A 12,310-nucleotide genomic window follows, 5' to 3' on the forward strand; every position below is an offset into this window, starting at 1 on the left:
GTTTGCATTCCACAGTTTATTTCTGTGAAGGGGAATCCAAAGGATGAGAGACAAAGGATTTGGGGTTTGGGGGGGTCTCTTTTAACAGGGTTTCTCGGAGGGAGGGAGGGAGGGAACATCAGAGAGAGAACCAATTATTTTTCTCAGCTAGTACATCTTACAAACTTTCTACAAATCAAGGTTACACACGCCAAGATAAGAAATAACAGACACCAACTTCTTCAAATGCCCACAAACGTGTAGGAGTATTCTGTACAGAGGGGCAGAGGAGGAGAGAGGGGGGGCTTGGTTTCCTGGCAGCACAGGGGGGAAAGAAAGGGAAGGCAAGGTAAGCATGCCTTCTCAGCTTCCATAGCTCACAGGCATTCTGGGACAGGAAAAACAGAGTTACAAACTTCCGTGTGAGAAAGAAGGGTCTCTCTCTTTTATCAACCCCGTGCTTTCCTGGGCTGAAGAAACTTCAAGCAGCTGGAAATGCCAGCGGGGTCCTCTCTTTACTCTATCCGGCCTCTCGCCGTGGGGCTGAGGAGAGAAACTTCAGTAACCATGGTAAATTGACGCCAGGTAAACAATTAGGAGAAAGAGAAGCTGGGGGTGGGGGGAGAATCACAACTAAAAGACGGAAAAAGATACATTGCAAACTGTCAACTACAACATTGCAGGTTCTTATTGTCACAATAAGAAATAAAGCCAAGTTTATACCAGAATCCAAAGCATTCCTGGAAAGGAAAATAAGCCGGTAATTACATTGCATTTTACTTTTTGGAGCATTCAGTCCTTTCCTCCTACTTGTAATTATTGCAAGAAGACTGGCAAAGTAAATATTTTACCTCTGGTCTGTGCACATGGCACTGTTTTCTAGAAATTGGTTTTTTCCCTGTTAATGATTTGCAATTCTTGACTCAAAGGAAAGAAGAGTAATATGCGAAGGAAGCTGAGGAACCTCAGACAGAGTATAAAAGGTTCAGGAAAGAGTGTAGCAGCCACTATTATTTTCTTCTTCTTTTAAATTTAACCTCTCCACGTTTCTTATTAAATTTGCTGAAGTTTAGAACTAATTTTGCAGCTCAAATTTATATACCCTGTTTGCTGACATTAGGAAATTTGATGTAATACCTAGTATTACATCAAATATTACATCAAGTATTATAAATAAACTAGCAACGCTGTTAATTTGACCTTGGTTTTAATTAACCAAGTGTGTTTTGACATCCAAGCTTCCCAGGGCATGACACAGTCTAATGGACACTGCATAAAAGCTGCTTGCCTTGCATTGCAACTCAGTGCAGATTTTGGAGTTGATTCAGTTATTTTTATCTTCAGGCAACATTGATCTGCTTTGCACAAAGTTAGCAGCAATTGGTTAGTGTGCTGAGATTGTAATGATATGTAAAAGTGAATTAATGATGGAACTTGTACAGGCAAATGCTTCTGTTTACTGTGCTTTTTGTGAGAATAGCTGTCCCAAAACAATTCCAGAAATGTAAGATTAAAGCCAAAAAAAAAAAGGAATTGAGGTGATTATTCAGTAGAGAGGAATCCAGTACTGAGGTGGATTAACTTCCCCATCCCTGTGAATACCCGTATTCCATAAATCCTCCTTCCTTCTGTACTTGGAGTTACATGCCTGAGATCTCTCATGACATTAAAATGCATTTGCTAACGATAACTCATTAGTAGTGATTACCCTGTACTAATAACTCTTCACAGGCTTCTTTATTCTTGTTATCATTTTAAACTCTAATCGATATAAAAGGTTCTGTGATCTTGAGGTAACTTTCATTTCTGCCCACCTCCTCTTTAAATGGAGTAATCATTGCACATGTGGCTTTTTTTTTTTTTTTTTTTCTATTTTTAAGCTGAGCCTCCTTTGCAAATCACAGACTAATTTTGTGGCTGGCACACTGCATGGTTTGAATTGTAAAGGGTTAGAGATTCAGAAGTGTGTATTTGGACTCCTTGGGAGTTTGAAACACAAAAAAAGAATGGGAGAAGGAACTTGAAGAACTGACACTTTGAAGAACTGAAATTTGGGTATTTTAAGTAAACAGTAAACTGTAAGCATATGTTGTAGATCTATAAATATTAGTGTCTGAAATAAAACCAAGGAATTTCAAGAGAATAGGACTTAACTGTGAGCTGTTCCCTGGAGCAGGGGACTAAAACTCCTTGGGAGCAGGGCCTGCATTTGCAGTTTAACTTCCAGTTTGGTTCAGCTTGGTTTTATTCCATCTGGGACTGAATTTGGCAGATTTAGGCCAGCACTTTGAGACTGGAGTGCTTTGAAATCCAAACTGTCTCCATTTGGTGGATCATCATTACCTCAGGAAGTCAGGGCTGCAGAAGGTGAGCGTGGTCCCTCTGCACCAGGTAGGATTAACTAAAAAACACTTGAGGAATTGAAAGAGGCTTTTGAACAAGGACTTGATCAAAGCAGATGGAGCTTTAGGGGGAGCTGCTGCTCAGGAGGAAACTAGGGTTTAGAACTAGAATAAGCTGTCAGTGATTTACATTCATTCTACCTGTTTCTTCCTGTATCGTGTGACTCAATTATTTCTGTATTTCTTAGCTTCATTTGCTGGTTTGGGATTACAGTTGAGGATGAGGTTAATTAATATGGAGAGGTGATGATGCTCTTTTAGAAAACAAAGGTATTTGACAGCCTTAATGTCTTAGTGCTTCATTGGGCAGGGCACACAGAATGATCAAATTGGTTCTTCCCAAAGCAGAACGACTGGGAATAGTGCGGAAGAAAGAGGAGGACTGGCAAGTACAAATCCACTATTCTGTATGTGTATCCTTCTATTTTCAGGGAAAATAAGGTTTTTCCTTTAAATACTTGGGTTTTTAACCTTTTTTTTGGCATAGAATTATGTATCCATCTTCTCTGAGTAGGAGATTGCAGAACCACCCTGTAAACAGGTAACACATTCTGGAATTTTTAGAGTTCCCATCTGGATCCTTCTGTTGCTGGTATTTTGATTAATATGATTGACCAGAGGAGGGACAGCTCATGCATCTCGTGTTCCATGTGACTCCCCACCCCTGCCTGTGAGCAGTGGGATGTGATTCCAGCATTCTGCTGCTGGAGGAAGCTGCGCTGGCTTTGGGGAAATCTGCAGTGAGGAAGCTCAAGGAGTGCCATGTTATTAGCTGCAGTGGTGGTGGAGTGCTGGCAGTTACCATCCAGACAGAACTGATTAAAAATGAAACCTCTTCCTGTTGTGTGCTGTTGTGTTTTCAGGAAAACTATGTGGTTTTGAAACATTTGAACTTGCCAGTTTGGATCAAAAGCTCAAGATTTATGCTAAAAGCTTTTAGTTGGGCTTTATAGGCATCCTTGTAGCATATCACAAGATAAAAAGCTGCTAATGTAGCTCTGTGGTGTTTTCTTTGAACTTCCTGCAAGGACTAACTGTACCAAAGAGTAAATAATTTACAGATAATTGTGAACATGATGAAATTTTAAAAATTATTTGATGTTACGTGGTGATCATGGGTTGGAGACAGGAATTACAGCTTGAGTCCCCCCTTGATCATCACCCTGGTTTATTGTTGAGAGCTCACTTATATCGTCCATTCAAAACTTCTGCGTCTAGAGAATTTATTGTTTGAGGTTTCAGCACCGCCCAGCTCCCTGACCAGGGCTGTGTCTGCTTTCTGGATTGAACATCACTGGCTGAGGTCTGAATCCAACGCTTCCCTGCCCCATCCAGGCACTTGTTTCACTTCTAGGCTGGTTGAGTTTGGGAATCTGATATGGCCGCATTTATTTGGCAGCTGTAAGCTAACTGCCATGGTGACAATTTGAATATGCTGTTTTTTATTGATACAGTCTGCTGAGAGATGCTGTGCTGATGAACACTTGCTCTTGGTGTGAGTTCTTCCAGCTGACCTGTCTGTACAATTCTGCAATGGCAAGTGCTTCTCCTTGTGCCTCACACAGAGCACATCAAGTTACTTTTCCTGAGCATTCAGGCTCATATGCTGGTAAAACTGATACAGGGATGTGAAGCAGTAAAACCACGGACCAAGGACTCTCCAACTATTTCAAGTTAGGGAGGGTATGTTTTTATAATTACAGCTGGGTGGCACAGCAGAGTCCTCTCCCAAAGATGTGTGCCCCCCACTGCCCCTCATTCCCTGTTTATTCCCCAAAGTGTTACGTATGCATAGGATTACACCATACACCTATACATATTCATTGCCTGATCTCTGCCTGCTCTTATCTCAGATGGTAATGAGCTCCACACCCCTCTGGGCATGCTCAGTTCCTCTTTTGAAATGGGTCTGGGGTCTTTTTAATGAAATCTTTTTCCTTGGGTTTGAACTTCTTGACTGTGTCGTGTTGGTGGTTCTCCTGGTTCTCTTGGACATGGGTCAGATCCCTTGCTTGCAGGTGCAGACATGCTTCCTTTCTTTCCCACAGTAGTCCATCTTTCATGTCTCCTTCTATAAACACAACTGGACACAAGCAGAATGATACATATATTCATGGACCATTCATTTCCTCTTGGCTACATTGTATTCCCTTTGCAATTAGGAGGACTATAGGCTTGCCTTTAGCTAAGCACACTTACTCCTACATGGCTTCTACCTTAAATTCTTTTTCATTCCTTTCACTTTAAATTTTCTCATAAGCTGCTCCTATTCTAGTTAAAATCTTAATTTTCTAATTTTCTTAACTCAGATGGAGAGAATTGCTTTTTTTGCATTACCAAAAGGTGACTTACTCCATTTAAGACAACCTTTTTGCTTTACTTCATTAAATACTTAATTTTTTGTTGAACCAATTGTTATTTCTGCTGTTAATTTTTTTTTAATTTGGAGAAGGCTAAGGAGTTGTTCTCTTGTCATAGTGAAAATGGAGCATGAGTGGTGATGGGGAGTCTGCTGGTCCATGGGCTCTCATTCTCTGAGGCATTTACAGAAACAGCAGGCTCAGATTTTTGTATGCGTCTGTGATTTCACTTGTTGCAAACTGAAATACAACACACTTTAGAAAGATGATTTAATACAGCGAAAAATACATGCAATTCTTTCCCAGTTATTAATCATTCATGTATCTATAAAAGTGGCAGGTTTGCCCTTGGGTTTTGGTAATAGGTCATTATGATTTGCAATCCAGTATAGATCCTGTTGTAGCTTGATCCAGGGCAGAAGAAGAGAGCCTGAGGTATGAATAAATCATTCAGCCTGCTGTGGTAGTGCACAGCAGTTTGTGTCACCACTGAAAGGCCAACAGGCTGACTTGCCAGGAGCAGAAAGTTTTAAAGAACACAGCATCCCTGTGTTTTGGTCTGCAAAATGTAGAAAGGATTAAATGTCTGAAAGGTTTTTTTTAAGGATAATGAGAGGTCTGAAGTTTGGGGAGCCTTTCAGTAGGGGTTCAGTGCATACAGGCTATCAGCCTTTCAGATCATCAGTGAAAACCAGGAGCTAATCAGCAAACTGGACATTTCCTCTCATCAGCTTGACAGAAGCTGTATCTAAAATGTCAAGATTGATATTGTGTCCACTTTAAAGAAAAAAAGGTATGCTTGAAAAACCCCACTAATTTATCAGGTAACAAGGAGATACCAGAGAGTTTTCAGAGTGGCACTTGTACCTCCATGCTGTCTACTGATACTGCTGAAACTAAGGTGCTCACTGGAATTAGTTCTGGAAAATCCCCTGGGCTGTAAATGACTTTTCTCTGGGTTCTGCTCAGGCCAGGTTCTGTGTTAATTAACCCATGCACTTTTTCAAAACTCAAGCTATCAGTGCCTCCAGAGCAGAAGTTTAGTGTTTCAGACTTGGAGCTTTCAAGGTTGGTTGAAGCAGTGTGGAAGCATCTTTTGTGGTATTTTTCCATTCTCTCCAATATTCAGTTCATGATCATATTATTCTGTAAAATGCATGGGAAATACGATAGTTTTAGTTCAAATACAAAGAAGTAGGTCATGAGCAGACTGTGAAATGTGGATAAAATCCTTTAAATTAAATAGTTTTATTGAAGAAAATTATCTCAGTGCTTCCATGATGAAAAGGCTGAACATGAAAGAGATGTTTACTGAAAAAATGTATTGATAGCAGCTTACTATTGTGCTGATGAAAATTATTTCTGTATATTCTGCATTGGCTGTTGAAATTACAGCACTATTTTTATTTACACAGAAAAACTGATATAGGACTTAGACTTGTATCCAGAAATCTTTGAAATTATATCTGCTTTAAAATTAGATAAATACTTTCAGCATTTTTCAGCAAGTTAATCAGCATCCTATAATTTTACTCTAATTAATCTCTTTTGTTCTAGACCTTGTCCTAACTAAAAAAGGGGAAAACAAACTATATAAGTATAGTTTTTACTATATAAGTAAATAACTTAATCCTAATAAGTTATATTATATATAACTTTTACTATATAAGTAAAATTATCCATTTCCTGTATCTCAAAGTCTTATCTTGCTAAGATGGCTCTTGGATCTGTAATTAACAGTGTTGACCTTTAATGGGTACACGTCACTTTTTTTTCCAAAGTAGCACATTAAAGTTTACTTTTTTTTTTTTTTTTGTATAATAGGAAGATTAAAAGGTCTGGCCTTGTTATCATTGCTGTGATTCTGTGCAAAAATGGCTTTTTCAGTGGTCAATAGCAGGATTATGAGATAAAATTCAATTTTTATCATCTTTCCTGTATCTGGTTCAATGGTGACCTGATTACTGGGCAACCCTCTATTGCACCTGTGTGAGACACTGAGCTTCTGTTGTCTGTTAAAATGATATTTTGGGTTACCAGTAATAGCATTTTTCAGGGAATTTTGATGTTTTTAATTACAAAATTACAGTTTTTTCATACATGATGGTGAAATTCTTGTGCAGTTGATTCTGAGGAATTAGTCCCAAAGCATAAAACCTGTCTGAGTTATTGCTCCCCTGCCTGTACTCTTGATTAATGGCACAACCACAACAGTTAAAAAACGACAATGGAAAGAGCTACATGGAAATTGCAAGTGATAGTAGAAATGTTTCCTAAGAAAGGAGGCTGTGTTTGCAAACAGGTAATTTAATTTCCTTACACTGCTTGGTAAACTGAAGTTTGTGAAATTAAAGTGAGATTTTTTTTTCATGTTAAAATCCATTGGGAGGGTGATTATGCTGAAACACACTTCAAGTGTTGAAGGAACAAAGAGGAATGCAAAGAACACTGCAATATGTGGAAACTGCATATTAAGTAACTCCTTGATTTTCCTAAATGAATACACTAAAATGAAAAAAAATATTTCTTAAAAAGCCAAATTAAGATTTACCACAGAGTAATGAGTAACTGCAAGTGAAATTATAGCTCTTTAGCCAGCTCACTTTATGTTAATTTCATTGCTAAATACTTAGAGGATAATTTCTTATGCAGGAATTGTGCTGCTCTCCTTCCACAAGGCAAGTGCAGGTAAACTCCTGCTGTGGATCTGCACAAGTCCCAGATAGATTCTGATAGTCATTGCCACAATGATCTGGTGTTACCGTCACATCCCAGTCACCCATTTTTCCACCAGCTGCATCCACACATATAAACTACCAAAACACCAGACAAACCAGAACAAGAACATTTGTTTGACTCCAAGACTTCATTCATCATCACACTAAGGAACAAGCTGTTCTGCTCTTTGGTAGCAATCATCTGGGATCAAAACAAAGACAGGAATGCTTGAACCTAGACAATGACACATCAATATTCAAATGATTAAGTTCTGCAGATTTTTTCCCATTTGAACTTCAAGCAAACCCAGGACAGGGCTGTGGAAGATGTTTCACCTGAGCCAAGGCGTGCAGTACTGTAGAGGCACGAGGTATTAAACACCTTAACACAGTGCAGTAGTGCATCTTCACCTTTAACCTGTGTGAAAGTTTGGTTTCCCCATCCTGATGGGAATCCTTTCCCCATCCCTCCCTCTCTTTCAATTATAGACATATGTCAGGATAGAACTGGTTGAGGCTGGTAATGAATCTAGCCTGTAGGCAGGACATTAGCAAGTCTGTTCATACAAGGTTATGCTTCCAGAACGTTCTTAGTTCTCCCCTGATTAGCTGTCTTTTGTCATACTATTTTTAAAATTTTTAATCCCAGTTTGTAATTGGAACCCTGCCTTCAGACATACCCTCAGATCTTCCGTAGATATATACTGTTGTATCCAGCCTTTTTGCCCCTTTTGTGGCTGACTGTATCCCTGTGTGTTCACCTTCTGCTGTTTATCTTGCCATTAAAGCCATTTCACTTTTTGGCTCACCCAGTCGTGCCTGTCCTTTTTATTTGCCACACCACTCCCAGCTGGCCTGGGTCCAAAACACGACAGACAGAGTGGGGGGAAAAAACATCTCTGCTGATCTCATGAGCATATCTCAAAATTACATCCAAATCAAGTGTGTGCATAATAATCTCACATTATATCAAAGTTGTTCATGAATGAAAATTTCAACAAATATTTTTGTAAATTTCTGTAAGTGCGAAGCTTTGGGCTGTTTTAAGACAGTACATTTTGAAATGCTTCTCCTGGAAAATGAGAAAAAGTCTGTCCCAAGAAATACTGCTGGGTGTTTCAAGTCACAAAATAGTGGGGATGTCTCACCCTCACAGAGTTGCAAGAGTTTCATCAGAGAGTATTTCCTTTCAGAAGTTTTCTAAATCTCAAATGAATTAACAGGAAAATGGTGCAGGCATTAACCCCCTGGAATTGTGCACTGCTTGGGTGCTTCCAACAAGCCTTCAAAGGCTGCCCTTAGGAGTCTTATCACAGCAGATTGATTTCAGTCAAATGGCCCCATCTGTCATTCTCATTCCTGTGGCTGCAGCCTGAACTCAAAGAACACCCAGGGCACATTTTCATCAAAATGCCTTGCTAAGCAATCCAAGAGATGAAAAAGATAAAGATGATAATGCTCCAAATCTTACACTAAGCAGAGATTCTGACCCAAAGAGAATGAAATTCTGCCAGATTCATTCACATTAAGAGACAGGAATAGAATATTCCCCCTTGTTCCCTTCACCCAATGAGCTGTAGAGGTATTTGGCAGAGGAAATTTTCTCCTTGCTGTCATTTCCTATTTTCCAGGGTTTGGCCATCTGTCCACTGTTAGGTCCCCTTTGAATGAGAAACCAGTTTAGAAGCACAGAGTCATCTTCACAACTGTTCTCTTGCAGGGCAGATAGGGATAGAAAGGGATGATTAAAGCTTTTGCTGACTAACAATAAAATAAAGCAGGAGGAGGAAGAAAGAGCTGATCTGAGTCTTGCAAGACAGAAGTTTTCAGACTCGTGCTGCCCATAATTTGCCTGTCTGGAGAACGGAATCCACCCCACATTTGGCAGCACAGCAGATTCATTTGAAATTTATAGCACCTGGGTTCTGTTAAAATGTCCTCATTTGAAGAACATGCAGTCAGATCTAGACACTGCATTTCCAGTAAAGAAGGTGACTCATACAGATGGTGCACACAGCTCCAGGGGACACAGCCCCACCTTCTCAGAAAGGGGCACTTGGTGCTCATCTCTCCCACAGAGCTGTCCTCTTTCACAGGCAATTCAACATGCTTGCACCTACCATAGACTAGTTTTTCCTTTTCCTTTCTTTTCTTTTTTCTCCTGAGAGTTTTTAGTGGAGTCCTGAGTGTCTCAGTGGAGACAGTTATCAAATGCAGCAGTAGGGAAAGACAATAACAAGTTTTCTGATAGGGCAGTGTTGTCTGGATCAGGATAGTCTCTGGATCACAGTGTATTCTGTTGGTGTAAAGAAATAAAGAGTAGGTTTCAACTGACTAGAACAAAGAGCTGTGTTTCTCAAAAAAACCTTAAGAACATGAAACACCAAAACCTGTTCAAAAAGCAAGTGTTTTTCAGAAACATGTAATTAATTTAACAATAAATCTGTGAGTTGCCAGACAAATCCCCACCTGTTACCTGACCAGCTGTTACGTCATTATGAATTTAAGGTAGCAACTGGTGTCTGGTAAATGGCACAGCAATTCTGCAAGATTTGTAAAGGTTTCAACAGGTAGGAGCTCCAGACACTCAGCTGGTTCTAAAGGAGCCCTGCTCCCATCCCCAGCTGAATAATGATGCAAGGAACCTGCACTGTTGGGTGCTAACCACAGCAGGGAGCCTTCTCCTCCTGACCAGAGACTGCTGGCACACAGCACACTGCAGTTTACCCTGCCTTGCACAGGTCAGCAAATTCCTGACAGCATCCACGTCTCTCAAGTTATGCCAAAGCACCTTTTTTTTTCTCAGAAAAGAACCATACTCAGATTCAAACTACATTTTGACACCAGTCTCTGACAATCTTTTCTCTTGACCCCCTAGACTGGCACCCTAATCACCCCCTCAAATCTGAATCTACACATCAGAAAATGCATATTTCTTCTTATCAGAGGGATGGTGCAAATATAAATTCAGCATTTGTACCATGCTGAAGCTCCAAGGCCATAAGAAAGTTGGATCCTGAAGAAAACACAGTGGAAAGTATGTAAGAATTCTCAGTGGAACAATACCCTCACAAAAAGCAATTCCAAATGCTCTGCATCAATGCAGAGAATTACTACCAATAATGACATTTCTGCAGGCGTTTTAAAGCTATTCTATATGTAGAACATTTTTTGCAGACAGATATTAGACTATAATCAAGCCAATGCCAGTAACACTTTAATGTGACAAGATCAGTCACAGGAACCCAATAGCTTGGGTAGTCATTCTGTTAACTCCCAAGAACTGTCAGAACTCCGTGGCTGTGCTTTACCCCAACATTTTATCACTGAGCCACATGATCATCACAAAGCATCTTGTGATGCAGACTGAAAATCACTGCTATAAATATGAGAGAAACAAGATGAAAAATAGGGAGAACAAGAAATCATGCAGGTAAAATCATCAAGAACTGTTGGAACTACACAAAGAGCTTGCAAAGCATTTGCCTGCAGTAGGCCTAATCCCAGTCAGCAAGATCTTAGTTTATGAATAGTAAATTCCTCTCACACAAAATATTTACAGTAATTGATTAAAAATGTAACTCTGTATAATGTCTCTCTACATACACATGTATTGCATAGACTGCTGTGACAAAGACAGGAGATTCACAATTCTGAGGTGTTTGAATCACTTTACAAAATGTTCTTATGGAAACTCAGGAGGGAATTCCTTGACTGGTGGGTAATTGCTTGTTCCCTCAGTAGTGCTGAATTTAGAAATGAACAGTAGTAGTGATATTCATAATGAAAATCTCTTAACTGTTTAGAGACCACTGCTCTGCATACTATTCACTAACTACTGTATTAGTCATTTTTCAAAGGACAGGGAATTTTGGCATAATTTTTTGTTAGAAATGCTATAGTATTTATTCACATAATGGCTATTTTCAAGCTCTTTAGGCAGTCAACTGAGTCTGGGGAAAAAAAGCTCATATGGGAATGTTACAATAATCACACAAATGAATTCACCATCACTTTTGGCAGCACACACTCACACCCAGAGGACCTCCCAAGAGCCCAGCAGGAAAAGAGGAATCAAAGAGCTGAAAAGTCTGGGCTACTACCAGGGTCAGTGGGCAGGTGTAAGGTACCACACCGAGCCAAGGTCAGGTCACCTACATCTTGTCTCCTTGGCTAGAGGAAACAGAAACCCTTATCTAGCAGGACTTGGGATAAACAAAATTGACTTTAAATGTTCACTGATCGTCATTCCAAATTTGGCACATCACCCTCTACTCCAGACACATTTCCTGCTACCCAGGAACCCATTCAGCAGCTCTCAGTCCATTGTGGTGGATTGTGGGCTCAAGAAAAAGTGTTGATATCAAACCAGAGCTGAGTCACTGTAGGGTACATCTGCAGGAGTGTAGTGGTGACACTGGGGCAGCTAGCAGGTTGATTGATACGTTGATTTGGTCCTGGAAAACCATATTGTCTCTATCTTGAATAATGTCCTCTGCTTAAATAATTTCATATGTATTTTGGGTTTGAATATTCAGAATTTTGAATACATTATTTCTCAGCTCATGATCCTTAAGCTGCTTTTGTGTCATGCCAGTGGTAGGCACTATACCTTACAGCTTTATAGCACCTTTTAGCACTGATGAAAACAAAGTTTTAATGAAACTGCCTACCCTTTTAGAGCAAGCCCATTTTTGTAGAAACAAATTATCCTTTAGAAGGATATAAGAGAAGGTGGTAATTTTTTCAGCACAGGGTGCTTTATCAGAAACACTGATTTATTGACTGTGAAATTTTACAGGGAAATGTGCCAGCTTTGATGAGCCTTTTGTGGATTATTTCCTCAGGTCTC

At 39.7% G+C, this 12,310-nt stretch overlaps 1 protein-coding gene across 3 annotated transcripts in view; it reads left to right on the plus strand.

Moving 5' to 3' along the window:
• CLSTN2 (calsyntenin 2) overlaps positions 1 to 12,310 on the plus strand; it is a 300,445-nt gene that overhangs the window by 85,050 nt on the left and 203,085 nt on the right. Inside the window, exon 1 of one of the 3 annotated variants that reach the window (XM_088060825.1) lies at positions 531 to 549. The exons of 1 other annotated variant lie outside the window; for it this stretch is intronic. The gene's annotated coding sequence lies outside the window, so the exon portion shown is untranslated. Of the gene's footprint in view, positions 1 to 530; positions 565 to 12,310 lie in introns of those variants that run through there. One more of the 3 variants, XM_005529580.3, reaches the window with a different exon arrangement.

This window comes from Pseudopodoces humilis, chromosome 11, assembly GCF_049639895.1.
Source record: "Pseudopodoces humilis isolate 2021_Gansu_Grassland_sample_001 chromosome 11, ASM4963989v1, whole genome shotgun sequence".
NCBI classification, from domain to species: Eukaryota; Metazoa; Chordata; class Aves; order Passeriformes; family Paridae; genus Pseudopodoces; species Pseudopodoces humilis.